We start from the raw sequence: 16,999 nt of genomic DNA on the forward strand, positions 1-16,999 counted from the left end.
CAAGGCCAGGTTGGATGAGACTTGGAACAACCTGGGCTAGTGGGAGGTGTCCCTGCCCATGGCAGGGGGTGGCACTGGATGGACTTAAGGGTCCTTTCCAACCCAAACCATTGTGTGATCCATGATTTTGTGTGATGCCCCTGTGGGAGGGGTTTGACAGGACATTCCCAGGACCAGCCTTGGGGAAGGTGGGATCATCTCTGTTGGCTGATATCACCCATGGAAAAGAAAAACTCCAAAGGAAGATGATTATAATTGTCTACTTTATTCTAATTCTACTTTTTCTTTTTGCTGCAATGATGGATTCCTGTGGGAGAGCAGGGAATGGGCACCTGGCACCATCCTGCACCCCTTCCCTGCTCCTGAACCTCTCATTCCTAGGTCTGAAACAGAGCAAACATCAGCACAGCCCAGTCCCACCAAACCCATAAACCTCTGCCCCACTCAAGGTGAACACTATCCGTCTGTTTATTTGTTTGCTTTTACAATTAAATTAAAATATCCCGGGCAATTATTGCCTCAGAACGGCTTTGCAAACACCTTTTCCTGGTGGATAAAATGCCACCGAGGTCACCAGATTGAAGGCAAAGCCCTGTCTTTGACTCTGCCCTTGCTGGAAGATTCCTGTTTCATTAGCACAGTGTTAATGAGGCTGGATTTGAAAGCAGGTGTTAAGTGCAATCAGAGCAGCTTTATTAGGCTACAAATTGCGGTGGAGCTGACAAAGGGTCTGTGCTCAGTTAACCTTTGCCTGCGTGCATGACTTGGCTGATTAAACAGCCATTGATAATGACCTTCAGCCCCGGAGCTTCTAAAGGTGAGGCCACACAGACTGAATGCAAATCTGCAGAGGTTCATCACCTTTTTCAGTTTAGGAACCCAAACAATCATTTGAAAATTACGCTCCAGCCACGAGCTCGTTTACTGGTGCTAAACTGGGATTTTGAATGCGGGCTGAGAGAGGGATGGGAACCTGGTTGTGTTTAACAGAGATGAATACTGAGGATTCAAGGGTGCCAACATCTAAAATGATGGGTGGTGGATTTATGGACGCTTTATGTGTCTATAAAAATGAAGATAAAGGATGAGGAAACGGCCTCAGGTTGGAGCAGGGGAGTTTTAAGTTGGATATTAGGGGTAATTTCTTCACAGAAAAGGTTGTAAAGCCCTGGTACAGAATTCACAAAGTAGTGGTGAGTCCCCATCCCTGGAGGGAATTAAAAGCCCTGTGGATGTGACACCTGGGGATGTGGGTCAGTGGTGGCCTTGGCAGTGCTAGGGAATGGTTGGACTTGATGGTCTTGGAGGGCTTTTCCAACCTAAACCATTCCATGATTTTAAAATACAATTAAAATCTAATTTATCTCAGGGTTTCCCATACCAGCCATGGATGCACTCACTGGCATGGTGAGCTCTGGAAACCTGGGGGGTGGATGAGACCAGAGTGGCTCTTGCCTGGTCACCACAGCCAGATCTTCTCCACCACCCCCCACCCAGGGTCTGCCTCCCTGGAGGGATCCTTTCCTGAAGGATGGTGGCTGGATTTTGCTCCAGTTGAAGGAGATAAAGTCCAGTTGCCCTTTTCTAGCTGGGATGGGAACAGCAAGGGGTGGCATCCTGGAAGGTGTGTTTTCCCTGCCCGTGTCAGCGCTCTCCGGGAGCACAGGCAGGGTGAGAATCACCAAGAAAAGGTCTTTTTCCAAAGAAACGCTTTTAAAAATCCCCATGTTGCTTCCTGAAACATCCAGGCCTGTTGGGAGTGTGTCCATGGGGATGCACCAGGCATTTGGAGGGTCCCTGGGGGAGCCAAGCTGTCCCTGTGCCCACCCCACACCGGCTGTGCCGCCTCGTGTCCACAAACCACCCCCTCTTGGGGCACACAAACCTCACCTTCATCCTTGCTGATGTGCTCCAGCTTTGGAGCATCCCCCAATTTTTGCATCCACTGTGTTTTTTCCCTCAGGGATGGCTCTTCCAGGCTGTAGGGAGGCAGCAGGGACAATGCCCTGGAGCAGCCCCTGCTCACCCAGCTGCCATGGGCAAACCCACGCTGGCAGCACCGCCGAGCTCCTTTCGCTCCAACAGCAACAGCAGGACATCACAAGTTGGGTGGGTTTTTTTTCTAGCAAAGCTTCATTTTTTCCCCTCTTTTCCCCCCTCCCAGGCCAGCTGCTGCCCATTCATCAGGAGCTGTGACTCCCATGTAGTGAATGAGGATGATGGATGAGCCCTGGCTGTGATCCCCTGGTGTCACCCCAGCTCGTGTGATGCTTGTTGGAAGGGGATTGGAGCAGCCTGGTCTGGTGGAAGGTGTCCCTGCCCATGGCAGAAGGTTGGACTAAATGACCTTTAAAGGTCCCATCCAACCCAACCCCTTCTGTGACTCTCTGATCCTCTGTGAGGTGATTAAAGGCGGGTGTTTGCCGCAGTCCCAGCAGGAAGGAAGAGGCAAAGCCATGGCAAAGCACCTGCTGGCCCTTTTCCCAGGGCCAGAGTGGACCTTTTCATGCATTTCTCTCCCAAATCCAGGCTCTTGGCTTGCTTTTAGGCTGCAGAGCCAGGCCAAGCTCTAACTCAGCTCCACACTCATCCCCCCTGCCTGGCCAAAGCCCTCTGCAAAGCTGATCCCTCACAGCCAAAACGTCTCTCTCCTCTCTAATCCTGGCACACAAGATTATCTGGGAATAAAGGGCCGTAATGAAAGAGGAGAAAAGCGGAGTTCACTCCTGGAAATGTCGATTGTGTCTGGCTGAAAGGCTGTTCAGGGCTGGGTGACACTCCAGTCACACAACATGAGGAGGCTGATTTATCCCGGTTTTCCCGCAGTAGCAGGGCGGGAGGGAAGCTCCTGTGGGCTCCTGCAGGAGCAGGCAGGGAAAAGCATCCTCCAGCACCACTAATGAAAGAGTTAGAAGTAAATTAAGTCTGGAGGCTGAAAGCCACGGGGCTTTTTTTCCCTCGCTGCATCATCTGTCTGCATCCCTGAAGGCTTGGAATGACTCTGGGAGGGTGGTGGGAGCAGAGATCCAGCTCCTCTGCTGATTTATAACCAGATTGTGGCTGGCAAAGAGATGTTTAAGGAAGTGCTTTTATATATGGAGGGTCTGGTATTCCCAAAGACACGCAGGGGCTGCTGCAGGGACACGGCCACACACAGGGCTGGGGGTGGTAGAGACAACCAGGCTGACCCCAGAAATGTTGATTTTTTTATGGGCTATGAGTAAACACAGAGATGAATATGATCTACTCTTCCTTTACAACTCTGCTGAGACCCACACACATCCCTGTGAAATACAGCCCACCATTAAATCCAGAGTGTTGGAGCAGCTCTTTCCCACCTCTGCTTGGGAAAAGAAGCCGAAAAACTGGCTGCAGGTCCCGTGCAAAGGGAAACACGCAGTGCCAGGCACAGCAGCATAAATCAGGCTTTAATTTCAGCTGTGTTATTCCTTCATTAGTTCATTTATTAGCTCATTGATTGAACCATGTCGCTCCTCACCCTCCCAGAATATAAATGGGGATCTCTGTTAAGACAACTGTGCTCCCCAGCTTAGCTCTGCACTAATGTGGACACCACCTCTTGCAGCAGGGAGGAAAATGGCTTTTCCCTGCTTTAGTGCTAAGGAAAAAAATAAGGATTAATTAATTTTGGAGCTTCCAGAGCCAGATGCAACACAGCCATGCACAGCCCTTCCCCTGCCTGACATCTGCCCATTAAACTTTGCTGCAGAGATTCAGATCTGCAAATGTAATTACACTGCTCAGTTCTAATTTGAAACTCTCATTTAACAACTGACTTAGCAGCATCCAAACAGTTTAAGTCCCATGGTTAATGCATGAAGATACACGACTCCAAAATAAACTCAAACCCCTCAGAGACTCCCCTGCTGCCTTGGAAATATTCCTACAGCAAGTGTGGAGCGAGGGGATGCTGGTCCAGAGGCTGATCCTGGCTTGGAGCTGCTTTTCCCAGGAAAGGGTCCAGCCTGGGGGCTGTGGGGTTTGACCACCATGGCCCTGCTTTGGGACTCCTGGAGATCCATTTTTGGGAAGATGTCAGGACACGGGGGATTATAAAATCCGGGAGATGTGTTTCTCCCATCAAACAGGTTTATTGTGAGTCACCCCCAGCAATGACCTCATCCTGTTTGACGGCAAACACCGGCCTTTGATCCCAGAGATCCGGGTCAGGTCGGGAATAGCTGGCTCTGAGACACACTGTTGGACACCTCTGAAGTGAGAGACACCTTTAAAAACCCTCCTTACCTTCTGTATCACAGGGACCAAAAGGAATTGGCTCAGTGCTATTCCCAAGGCTCGTTGAGGCAGCAACAGAGAATCCCAGAATCCAAGACTGGGTTGGGTTGGAAGGGACCTTAAAGCTCCTCTTTTTCCACCCTCTGCCATGGGCAGGGATACCCTCCACTGCACCAGTTGGACCCAAATCCCCTGGCATTTATTTCTTATTCATACATCTGCCTACTTCAATGTATTTTGCTGGTTTAATAATTTTCTTATTACAATCCATTCTCCTATTTCCATTTTTCTAATTTAATGCATTCCCCTGTTTCAGAACATCCTCCTCTCTCGGTGCATTCTCCTGCTGTAACACATGCCTTGCCCTCCAGCTCCATCCCTACACTTTCCTCCACCTCCAGGCATCCAGAGAGCCTTTCCCTCTTTCCTCCACCTCCAGGCATCCAGCAGCAGCATCTCCAGCTGTTTTGGGTGCTGGGGTGTGTCCAGGGAAAGGCAACAGAGCTGGGGAAGGGTCTGGAGCACAAGGAGTGACTGAGGGAGCAACTTATATATTTATTTTTAAAAAGGGATATTATATCTATATGTGATAGATATATGTGTGTATATACACATAAAATACAATATATAGGTGTATAGAGAGAGAAAATACAAGATATTTATCCCAGGAAGGCTCTTCAGCATCCCAGGAAGGTGCTGCAGCATCCTGGGAAGACACTGTAACATCCTGGAAAGGTGCTGCAGCATCCCAGGAAGGTGCTGCAGCATCCCAGAAAAGTGACACCCCTGGAATTTACACCCCTGAAATCCAGCAGATGAGAGCAAGGGAAAGAAATCCCCCACACTCTGGTGCACCACGAAAGGAATGGAACATAAATCCAAGGAATTCCCACTTTAAACAACTTATTTCTGGGCTGAAGCCTCCCAGCACAGCGAGGGCCACAAAATTTAACCGGGATACAAGAGACGCTTCCACTCTTTCCTCCACTTCCAGGCACCCAGAGAGGCTTTCCCTGGAACTTTTGCTGCCCCGAGCACCCAGGCCAAGCAGCGCCATCCTGATTTTTCCTAAATCCATCCCCGTGTGGGGACCACCCGCTTCCCGCCTCTGCTCCCCGCGGAGCCGGAGCCGCCCGTGCCGGCGGCGGGTGTTTAATCTCCGGGAGATGAGTCACGGGGCAATGCCAGCCTCAGCTGCCGGGAATGTTAAACAGAGGCTTTTTTAAAAGGGAATGGGAGAAAGCAACCATCTGTCTGCAGGGAAACGTGCTGTTTTCCCCTCTTTCTGCTGGAGAGGGGACAGAGGGAGGGAGGCAGAGCCGTGCCAGGCGCTGGGTCTCACCCACCGAGTTTTGTCACCAAAGCCACTCCAGCCCCGGCTCTCTGTGTGCTCGTGGCAGGGGTTGTCATGACAATAGACCCCTGATAAAAAAAATCTTTGGGAATTTAATGGGGATTAAAGCTCCATGGGTCCATAGAAGCGAGCCAAGATGTGCCGTGGGACTCGCTGGCACCTGCCCACGGGCTGCTCTTCCCGAGGCTCCATCCCAAGGCTGTCTGGGGTGGGTTTGTGTCTCCCCACATCCCAGAGCCGTGTCCAGACTTGCCACTGGATTAGGGGGATGGTTTGCTGTCCCTTCAGAGCAGGAGGAAGGGCGAAGCCATGCTCTCCCTATGCTCCATTTTATGTTTAAAGCCGGATCTTGCTTTTCCTTTCTGCTCCTACAGCAGAAATGTGAAAGAGTAGCTGGAAAATCACAAATGATTAATTGGGGAACATCCATTGCATGGAATCAGCTTTTATCTTTTTGCTTGAATCAGGGCCTGAGGAAAAGGCCCATCTCAGCAGCTCCTAAAAACAGATTACAGAGAGTGGGGGAACTGGCTCTGATTTATCTCAGTGCTCCCTCAGCCCATCCCACATCCCAAACCATTACAGGGCTCCAGCTCTGCTCCCACCCCTGCTGGAAGGGACCTGCCCAACCTGCCCTTCAGATCTTTGTCTCAGGCACAGCTGCCCTGACTCTGATGCTACAAAGCCACAAGGAAAATACCCAGCGCTGTAAATAAGTAATAAACAAAAGAAATCCTTAGGACCTCTGTAAAACGGTTGGGAAAACCAAATCCCTCCTTTTCCCGGTGCTGGTGGCACTGAGCCAGGGCCAGGGGTGCAACAGGGAGCTGGAGAAAGGCACAGGCCACTCTGGGAGAGACAGTGAGGGGGAAGGAGCTCCTTTTGCAAAGGCTGTTAAAATTCCCAGCACACGTGAGGGATAGACTGAAGGGCTGAGTTTATTCCAAAGGCTCCCTCATGCCTGATATACATTCGGGGCTGGCACTGGGGAGGCTTTCAAGTTAACACAGAGCCAGGGAGTTCTGGATAAAGGCAAATATTACCATCTGCTTTTCCTCAGGGTGGTCATTTGGGACACTGTGATCCCACCTCAGCCCCAGCACCCCAAGCACCCCCTGGCACAGGAACCCACACGGGTGGATCACACTGGCTTTGCTCCAAAATGCAACTGGAAAAAGCTGTTTTCCAACAAATTGCATCAAAAAAGCTCTTGAGGATCACAGGTTTGGGTTGGGGGGGACCTCAAAACTCATCCCATTCCACCCCACTGCCATGGGCAGGGACACCTTCCACTATCCCAGGTTGCTCCAAGCCCTCACAGAGGCCTTGAAGGAGATGCCTGTGGAAGGGTGGGAGGGAGCAGGTCTCCTGGGCAGGACAAATTTTTGGGGAAAAAATTCCCTCTGCAAGATGCTAATGCAAATTCAGAGCCTCTGCTCAGAGGGAAAAGGTCTGGGAAAAAAAATCACATTCAGTTTTTAAGGTTGATCTTTTGGGGGGGCTTCGCTATTTTTTTTCTTCTTTTTTTTTTTTTCTGCTCTTCCTTTCTCACTGGAAAAACGGGGAGTTCTGTGATCTAATTCCTTCCAGAACCTCGTGTCCTGAATGACTGTCAGCTCTTGCCCCTCAGGAATTCAGCCAGGGGCTCCATGACCACTCTTCACTTCTGTGGGAGCACAATGAGATGGAGAGGGCGCTTAAAACCGTGAAAAGCTTCCAAAGGATCCTGCAGCTCTTCCCATCTGTGCCTGAGCAGCGAGGGCTGGCCTTTCATCTCCCCGCTTCCGAAATTTTAGGAGAATTAAGGGACTCCCTGCCTCTGGAAGTCTCTGCTCAAGTGCTCACAGAGCTGCTGTGGGGCTGGTAGGATAATCAGGAGATGGGGGGACACTGCTCCGTGCTCCAGGGTGGTCTGCCTGGAAATTCCCCCCCACTCCATGGCTTTCCCATCCCTCTAACTTGGAAAAAAACCAAGCGGCTCTGGGGGAATCATCCCGGTGTTTTGACAGACCTGAGTTATGTCCCAGTTAAACCCTCGTGGCCCTCGCTGTGCTGGGAGACTTCAGCCCAGAAATAAGTTGTCAAAGTGGGAATTCCTTGGATTTATGTTCCACTCCTTTCGTGGAGCACCAGAGTGGGGGGGATTTCTTTCCCTTGCTCTCATCTGCTGGGTTTCAGGGGTGTAAATCCCAGGAGTGTCACTTTTCTGGGATGCTGCAGCACCTTTCCAGGATGTTGCAGTGTCTTCCTTGGACCTTCCTGCAGCATCTTCCTGGGATGAGCCTTCCTGGGATAGATATCTTGTATTTTCTCTCTCTATACACCTATATATTGTATTTTATGTGTATATACACACATATATCTATCACATATAGATATAATATCCCTTTTTAAAAATAAATATATAAATGGCTCCCTCACTCAGTCACTCCTTGTGCTCCAGACCCTTTCCCAGCTCCATTGACCTTTCCTGGACATGCTCCAGCACCCAAAACAGCTGGAGATGCTGCTGCTGGGCATCAGGGAGGGGCAGCAGAATAGACTGAACCTGAGCTGTGAGAGATAAACTCAGAATTATGATTCAAACTGGATATATCCTGCAAATATAAACTGCTCAAATGATCCCTGCAAAGCTATTCTGAGATTTTTCTCTTCCATTTCTGCCATGAAATATATACTTTGGGGAAAAAAAATAAAAGAAAAGGAAAAAAAGTAGAAAAAGTGACTTTTAATATCCCCGAGTGCTGGAAACGTGAACATCTTGAAAATGCCTTGAAAAGACTGGAAAGGATCCAGTCCTGGAGCACAAAATCTCACGCTCCAACCTCCAGCAAGGGTTTCAGAGCCGTAGTCATGGTGAAGAGTTTGCAAAACCAAAATATATTGGGGGGAGAAAAAAAAAAAGCAGAAGAAAAAAGATGGGAAAAGGGGATTAAGGGCGGCCTGGATGGGAATTGTGGGAGGCTGCCGTGGAAATCTGGCAGTGGGGAGGAAGCAGAGACACAGAGGGGGATCAAAATACCTCGTGGCAGTGACCTGAGCAGCAGAAATAGGATCAGATTAATGGGGTAGGAATGTGCTGTGTGGGGGGATGAGTGGTGGAGACCTGTGATGACACGTGGTGTCCGTGGGAGAGAGCAGGTCCCCCGCCCAAAATTCCCCCAGACCAAAATTTCCACGGCAAAGTGGACCAGACTCGTTCAAGAGGAGTGGCCAAGTCTGAGGCTTTGTGTCAGAATGTCAATAACCTTTTAAAGTTTGGGTTGGAAGGGACCTTAAAGCTCATCTCATGCCACCCCCTGCCAGGGAATTTGGATCCACGGAGCCAGGATGCCACCAAGGATGGGTGAAACCCTCTGGTGCTCTGTGTCCAGGAGTGCTGAGCCAAGTAAAGGCACCTTCATATTGAGGGGGGGTGTAAATCACAAAATCATGGAGTGGTTTGGGTCAGAAAGGATCTTAAAGATCATCTGTTTTCAAAGAGATGAACAGGCAGGGACACCTTCCACTATCCCGGGTGGCTCCAACCTGGCCTTGGACACTTCCAGGTTGAAAACTGTGAACTGGGAGCTGAGGATGGACCAGAAAAGGCATCCTGAGGGAATTGGCTGAGCATCATCCCCAGGCTGGCACGGAGAAGATGCCTGTTGGCTCCTGGTGGTGCCCACTGCCAGCCCTGCCTGGTTGGCACCACAGGGAGCGACTGGTATTTTCCCCAACGTGCCATATGCAGAGAACTGGAAAAAAGGGGAGGGATAACGACCTTTAACACTAAAATTAGAAAAGGGAAAAATAAAAAAAAATTAAAAAAAAAAAAAGAAAAAGGGAAAAGCAACCAACCCAAGCCATTACCACGGGCATTGTAGCATGAAACACAAGCCCTTCCTCCCGCAGCCACACAAAGCCGTGCCGGGCACACCAGAGTAATTAATAAAATGAAAGCCCCGGTCCTTGCAGATGGAGATGTGGGGAATAAAGGAGCTCCACTGCGCTGGGCTGTCATGCATCACATGCTACATCTGTTATGGAAATCAGGGGTGGTGGGGCCCTTTGTTCGGGCTAAAGCCCTCCCAACAGGGATTTGGCTGGAGTAGGTTTTCTTGTTATTAAACATGATTTCTGGCTAGTTGAGAGCAGATGCTCCTGCAGCATTTGGAACTAATAACCAACCTTCAAGTGTGCAGCATCCCTGAAAAGTCTGGGATCGCCCGCAAGAGCGATTTCCAGCTCGGAGCTAATGCGCTGCCCTGGGTCCTGCTTTGCACATGAATGGTGCTGACACCAGATGAGCCTTCTGGGCTCCCCTGCCAGCGCCCCCCACACCCCCTCCCAGCCTTTTCATGGCTGCGAGCAGAGTCACACACACACACACACACACACACACCCCTGCCCTCACACATCCCTCACCGCACAAAGCCCTCCTCGCTCTGGAAAGGCACCAAACCCCACCATCAGCATCCCCAAATCTCAATGAAATCACTCCCATGCACTGTGGGCTCAAGCCACGACCTGTGTGGAGCGGGGAAGGAGTGGAGCAGCCAGCACGGAGCTGCCTGCATTGCCCGGAGTCACTGGAGTGGGAATTGCAGAGGGAAGGGACAAAGGGAAGGCAACAAAAGCTCATCAGCCCATCCTTCCATCAGCACCGCGCTTTGGGCAGCAAGGTGTGGTGTTTTGGGACGGCATTTCCTTTGTCAGCACTGGAAAAAAGGTCCTGTGCAACAGCTCAGTGTTTTTAGGGGGGTGTGTGCAGAGAGAAGGGTGCAGGTCACCAGTGTGACCCCAAATTTAGGTGTAGAAGCACATCACTGTGTGTTTGCTCAAAGTGGTGCTCCCAGTTTACCAGGGGTGGGTAAAGCTATGGAAATTGAGGTGGAGAAAGGGCATTTTGCAACCATGGAATGGTTTGGGTTGGAATCTTAAAGGTCATCCCATCCCACCCCCTTCCGTGGGCAGGGACACCTTCCACTAGCCCAGGTTGCTCCAAGGCACATCCAACCTGGCCTTGGGCACTTCCAGGTATGGGGCATCCACATCTCTCTGGGCAGGAGAAGGGTTTCTCATGGCTGAGATACCCCATGCAATGCTGCCCATCCATTCCCTGCTGGGAATCAGGGCAAAAAAGCAGGACAAAGAGCACCAGAACACCTCCTGAGCAGGACAAAGAGCACCAAAACACCTCCTGAGCAGGACAAAGAGCACCAAGACACCTCCAGGAGCAGATGAACACCAATAAACCCGTGATGTCACCAAGCAGAGGGTGAGGGTGAGCTCACAGTGCTGCAGTGCAGAGGGCAGTGCCCCCATCCCCACATCACTGCTCCCATCCAGGATTAGTCACCAGAGCTGGCAGGAGCCCAGGGAAGAGATTTCCCTAAACACCAGCCATGCTATAGAATAAATGACTCACCGTCTGCTTTAAGGCAAGCCTTGAATCTAATTTGCAGCCAGGAGAAGGTTAATGGCTCTGCTCTGGGTAACTTGAAACTCGAGGAGCCACCTACAGCTCCCAGTCCTGCCCTGACTTCGGGAGGTCCCGTTTTGGGGGGCAGAAAGTGCCCCGAGGCCCCACAATTCACTTTTGTTCTCTGCCCGTGCTGGAAGGGTTGTGCAGCTCGATGGCATCAGCACATTCCCGAGGAGGGGAACTGCATTCCCAGCACTCCAGCTCCAGTCCCTGCCCCTGCAGCTGTGGAAGGTGTAGGGAAGAGGTTGAGATTCAGCTCCTTTGCTGCCACATCCCCTCGTCCCTCTGTGGTCGTCACCGCCTTGTCCTCAGCACTGAGGTCACATGAGGACCTGTCACAGCTCCTCAAGCAGCAGCTGAAGGTGCCCCAGGGTGTTCCAGCCCCTTGTTCACTGATTATTTTTCATGGTGACAACACACCCGGTGCCGGTGGCTGAACGAGCACCCTCTGCCCTGGGACACCCCAGGGTACCCCCGGGACCACCAGTGCCATTTGCTGGCCTGGATTCCAGCCTTGGGATGACACCTCAGAGCCATCCCCAGTGTTTATTTATTCTTCTGCTCCTCGAAATTGTGTGTTTGCTGAAGTCAAGGCTCCTGGTGCTGGGGATGAAGTTTTTCTTTGGGTTTTCCCCTAAAAAAGCCACGTGGCCATGGCAGAGGCCACATACACAGGCCCACAGCCCTGTCCCTGCTGCTCACGGGCTCCCAGGGGCCATAACTTTACTCCCTACCTGTATTTATTTAATAATATTTAATAATATGACCATTATTTCATTGCAAATACACTGAAACCCCACTTTTTCTCATGAGCACCCTGCAGAGAGTTATTGACAGCTCCACACCCCTATTTTATATTTTCCTAGTAAAACGTGTAAAATAGTTCCTTTCACCCCAAAGTGGCACCTGGAAGCTCAGAACTGGCCCCAGGGGGGCTGTTCCCACCCACAGCCAGAGGCTGCAGGAACAGGACCCCCAGGAATGTGGTTTAACCAGGGGATTTCTCCACTTGCAGGGTGAGGAGCTCTGGGAGTGCCACAGGGGGTGGTTGGGGGGGCTTTGTTCAGCCCCTCTCCTTATTCCCATGGGATTCTGGTGCTGTTGTCACCTTCTGGACCCGGGGAAGTGGCCAGGGCACAGGTATGTCCCTGTGCTGCACAAAGGGGATTCACCCCCTTTGACAGCCCTTCTGCAAATTAAATACAGGCAACTTCTTACCAACCTCAACAGCAAGAGGAAAAGACCTGGGAGAATCCACAGAATTTGTGCCATGCTGTGTGTAAACAGGGAAGAGCTGGAGCTGGCAGGATTCGTCCTTCTGTGAGGTGTGTGAGCCTGCGGGCTGAAAAAGCCATTTCCCCGCTTGGCAGCTGCAGGAAAACTTCCTTGTTCACAGATCCTTTTGAAAATTGGATGAGATCTTTGCTCTTCTCCTCAGATTGCTTCTCAGCCCTAATCCTCCAAGCTAATTTAGGGAGGATGAAAAAAACAAAAGAGACACTTGGTAGAACATCACTCCTTGACAGAGAACAAGGACCATCACAAGGCTCTTGTGGCAGGAGTTTGGTCCCCAGCACGCCCTCACTGGGGCTCAACACAATCCAAGGACATTTAAGGGCCTCCTGGGAAGAAGAAGAAGCTGAACAGGCTGCAGGAAAATGTAAAAAAAAGATATAAAAACCATTCTGTTTGAGCTTAAAAACTGGCAACTGCTGCTGTTGCAGCCCAGGGACTGCAGCTCTGCTGCAACTCTCCGTGGCTTTTGTAGGAAAGCTGAGTTAGAACAAGAGCCAAAAGAGATGGAGAATCCCTGGGAAAGCAAAAAGGTTAATAAATCTTTTGTTCTGAGAAGGCAGTTTGGTAGGAAGAAATGCAATGATCTGAGAAGTACTAATGACTTGCTTTTCAGGCAGTAATCCCTCCCCGAGGAGAGGCAGCTCCGCTACGTGAGGATTAGGCAACAAAATGACACACTGACAACTTCAAACTACTCAAGAGCCAAGTTATTCTTATTTCTCTCTGCAGGTCAGCCATAAGAACCAGCTCAAGAGACAAGGAAGGGGCTCAGTCTCCTTTTTGAGCTCTTTTTCCCACCTGCAGCAGCCCCAGAGGCAGGTCCTGCCCAGAGGGTTCAGCACCACCAGCCTGATCCACCAACGTGCCACGATAACTGTCTGTGTAGAGCTTTACAGAGCTCCCAATCTGGGTGGAAATACCAGTTTCTGGAGCTCCCAATCTGGGTGGAAAGAGCCATAAATATCCACCCAACAGCACAGCTCAGACAGGTTCAGTTTGGCGTCGTCACCCGCCCCCTCCCCTGCTGGCCCCGAAGGATCGCGCGCGGGGGCCGCGCTCGTGACAAACACTCTGCAGAGCAAGGAGGTGTCAAGTCCCACGTCCTCGGCGTGGTGGGGAGGCTGCCAGATCTATTTCTGCACCACAAACCGGCCCACCTTGTTTAGGAACACGGCTCTCCTGGGGATCCCCCGGGATCTGCTGCAGGGGACGAGGCACGGGAACACGCCGCGATTCCAGTCAGTGGTTGCACAACGCGGTCGGGTCATAAAAGAGCCAAAAGAAGGAATTGCACAAGTGAAGAGCTTTTTGGAAGGGAACCCGGTCATGGCCACCTGCCAAAGTTGTTTTCCAGGGATCAAATGGTGCTGAAGTGAAACATCTGACCAAGCCCAGTCCACAAGTGGAAATACTTCCGATTCACCCCTTGCTCGCTTTAGCAACTGGGGAGCTGTGGATTGTCTTACTGGAGCAGTAGATCATCCTACTGACACCCAAATCCAACTGGGCTCCTCCTGCACATGTCACCTCAGCCCACATTCTCGTTTTAGAGGGGTAAACCTCGGGGCCTTCCCCCTGCTCAGAGGTTTCAACCACCAGTGGCCAAAGCTGGCAAGAAACCTGTTCTCATGTGAACAACAAAACTGGCAGTTCTGGTCTGAAGGAAATGGTAAAACTGAGAGCAGTAAGAGAAAAAGAAACCTTGGCAAGGTTAGTGGCTTTGGACAGAATGAGCAGCTTTCTTTTTTAATGTTAAAAGAAAAATGTAGATAAATCAAGACGTTTCCATCTTTCGTCCCCTCAGAGTGAAATAAAGGAGGGAATAAATTCCACTGTGCTGGTGGAATTAAAGAAGGGCAGTGATTAACACTGGGAAATTGAAAACGGGGTTTATCTCCTTTCTGGAGGAGCCTAAGGATGTTTTCAGAGTACATTTACCAGTACCTTCCCAATCCACCCCATCTGACCTGTGACCACACTTGGGTGTGACACAGGAGTGATGTAAAACCAAGGCTGCGCCCATTAAATGGGCCAAAAATTCATTACAAACTTTGGGGGGTGGGGGGTGGGGCTCTCAAAAGTAAAACTGAGGCTTCCAAGAAGTTATTCCCTTGTCCTAACCTACTCCTCAGCCTCACCAAGCCCAAGGAAGCAGCAGATCAGAGGGTGGAAAAGAGAGAACAGAGGATCTGCTGAGGGTCTACAAACCCCAGGAGAAGGTCTGTAGGTCATGTTCCTCTGCCAAGTGTGAACAAACACCAGCTGTGCCATGGCCAGGTGCCAGGAAAACCACCAAGAACCTGGATTGGGGAACTGGTGATGTGGGACCACAAGGGTTAAGATGAAAAGCACCACTGGGAGAAATAGTGGCCCAGCTGCTCCTCCAGCACTTGGAGTTCTGGTAAAGACACCAAAAACCTACAAGAGCACTGAGAGGAACCACAGAGGTAGTTAAATATTAATTGGGAACACCCTTTCTGGACAGAGATTCCAAGTCACTGAAGGAGGAGTGGATCTGTTTGGCTCCTGGTGACTCAATTCTGGACCAGTGACCTACAAGGTGTATTTAAGCTCAGTAATCAGGAGCTCATCAATCTGACACATGGACTCACCAGCTGGAGAGACCAAAGGCTGAAACAAGACAAGTTCAGACGTCAAAGACAAGGGAGATTTTTAGGCATGAGGCTAATTAACCCCTCACTCCTGTAATTAGAGCATCTACAAACCTGCTTGGTCATGAGAAATGGGAGAGAAAGATCAGGGCAGTGCAAGGATGTCACAAGAACGAGGGAGATAAACAACTGCTGGGATTTCTGCCTGACTTCAGAGATGCAGAGTGAACACACAGAACTCAGGAGACCCAGAAGTGAGACAACTGGAGGCTCTCCTCCCTCAACTTCCAGCTGCATCCACGATGTCCCAATGGTGGCAGACAACAGGCACATCCCTGGGCCGGGAATGAGCATTTGCTGAACTCACAGCACAACCTGAGCACACGAAGCCTTTCAAAATTCACCTTTAGAGGCAAAGCAAAGCAAACCACACTTGTTTTCTTGCTCCAGTCTCCTCTTCCTCTGGCATTTTCGGGAAGTAAGTTGGATAAGTAACCCACGCTACACCCTAAAATATAACGTACAAGAGCCCAAAAGGCTGTTCAAGGGGAAGAATGATTCCCATTCAAATCACACCCCCCTTCCCAGCCTGTAGCTCAGCACAATTATGCCCAAATCACACAAGTGTCAATGAACTACCACACAAAGGCCATTTCCACTACGAGGCAATTACTTGTTTTTGGTTTTTTTTTTAATTCAAAGAAAAAAAAATGGTATTTTAATAAATACTGCAGAAACATTAACCAAACATACAAAGTGACTTCAACAATTTAAAAAAAAAAAAGTAATGAATGTCCTGCTTTATGACAGTTATAACTTATTTTTTTCCACAATATTTAAATACAGAAAGAAGCACTTACCAGCTATTTTGTAATACTGCCCTAAGAGCACTGTTGCATCAGTTAAAAGCTTATTTATGGTGGCAAAAACGTCTTTTAGTGGGAAATAACCAGAATGGGAGTGGGTTTTTTTTTTTTTTCTTCTTTTCTCAGCTGAAACAAAGTGCCAGGAACACACACACAGAACTGAGTTTTAATTAAGAGTTAATAATCATGGCAACCCTTCACCTTTGCACAAGTGAACGCAGCTTTTAACACTTCAAAAATGAAGCATCACCCTTGGGAATGAAATGCTTGTCCTCCACAAGCAGCAACCACACTGGGCAGAGCTTTAGAGTCTCCTTCTTTTGAGACAAGTTTAGTGGGTCAGGGAGTTGCAAACACACTTTAAAAAGGCTGATTTATTCAGTGGAACAACATTAAGCCAAAAGGAATTTGCCTTAACCGGTTCCCCTGTGTTCCATGACTGGTGTCTGGATGCTTGTGGGTTCATTTGAAAGACTAAGGGCAGCATCCAGTTCCCACTGGGGACCCCTTAAGGCCTCACAGTTCTTCAGACCCCATTTCCTCACCCATCTGCAGCAGGAGATGGCTGCCCCCCCCCAAAACGAAGAGCATCACCAAAGATGCCCTGGCTCTGCTGGCTCATTTGCAGATTTTTTTGGGGGGGTTCCTTTTGCAACCACATCCCAGAACAGCCCTTCTCTGCAGGGTTTATCCCGGGATCCCTCCCAGCTTTCCAGCTCCTGCCAGGAGCACAGGAGGCTGGAGGGGCTGCTTCCCCAGGTGGGCAGTAAGGCTTTAGGGAATTCTCCTGGTTGTAAAACCAAGGATCATTAGTCAATCCTAGCTCTTAGCACCTTGCACTGGGACCTACAGCGACGTACCCACACACAACACCACGACTGGAGGCCACTGCCACCCCACGCCACGACCACAGAGAGGAACAGCGAGCCAGAGTCCTGCAAGGGGGGCAGGAGCCGTGCCCCCACGCCCCCAAAATTCCATCCATTTCCACCCAGAATGCTGGGAATCCTCCAACAGGTGTCTTCATCCCCAGCGTGGATCACACAAAACTCCAGACTCTTCCCACACCGCGTCTTCCTCCAGGTGACACGCGAGCCTCGGAATCCTCTCCATTTTCACAATGAGCTACTAAAAAAAAATTAGATCA

This window comes from Lepidothrix coronata, unplaced genomic scaffold (assembly GCF_001604755.1).
Source record: "Lepidothrix coronata isolate B3197 unplaced genomic scaffold, Lepidothrix_coronata-1.0 Scaffold105, whole genome shotgun sequence".
Taxonomy (NCBI): Eukaryota; Metazoa; Chordata; class Aves; order Passeriformes; family Pipridae; genus Lepidothrix; species Lepidothrix coronata.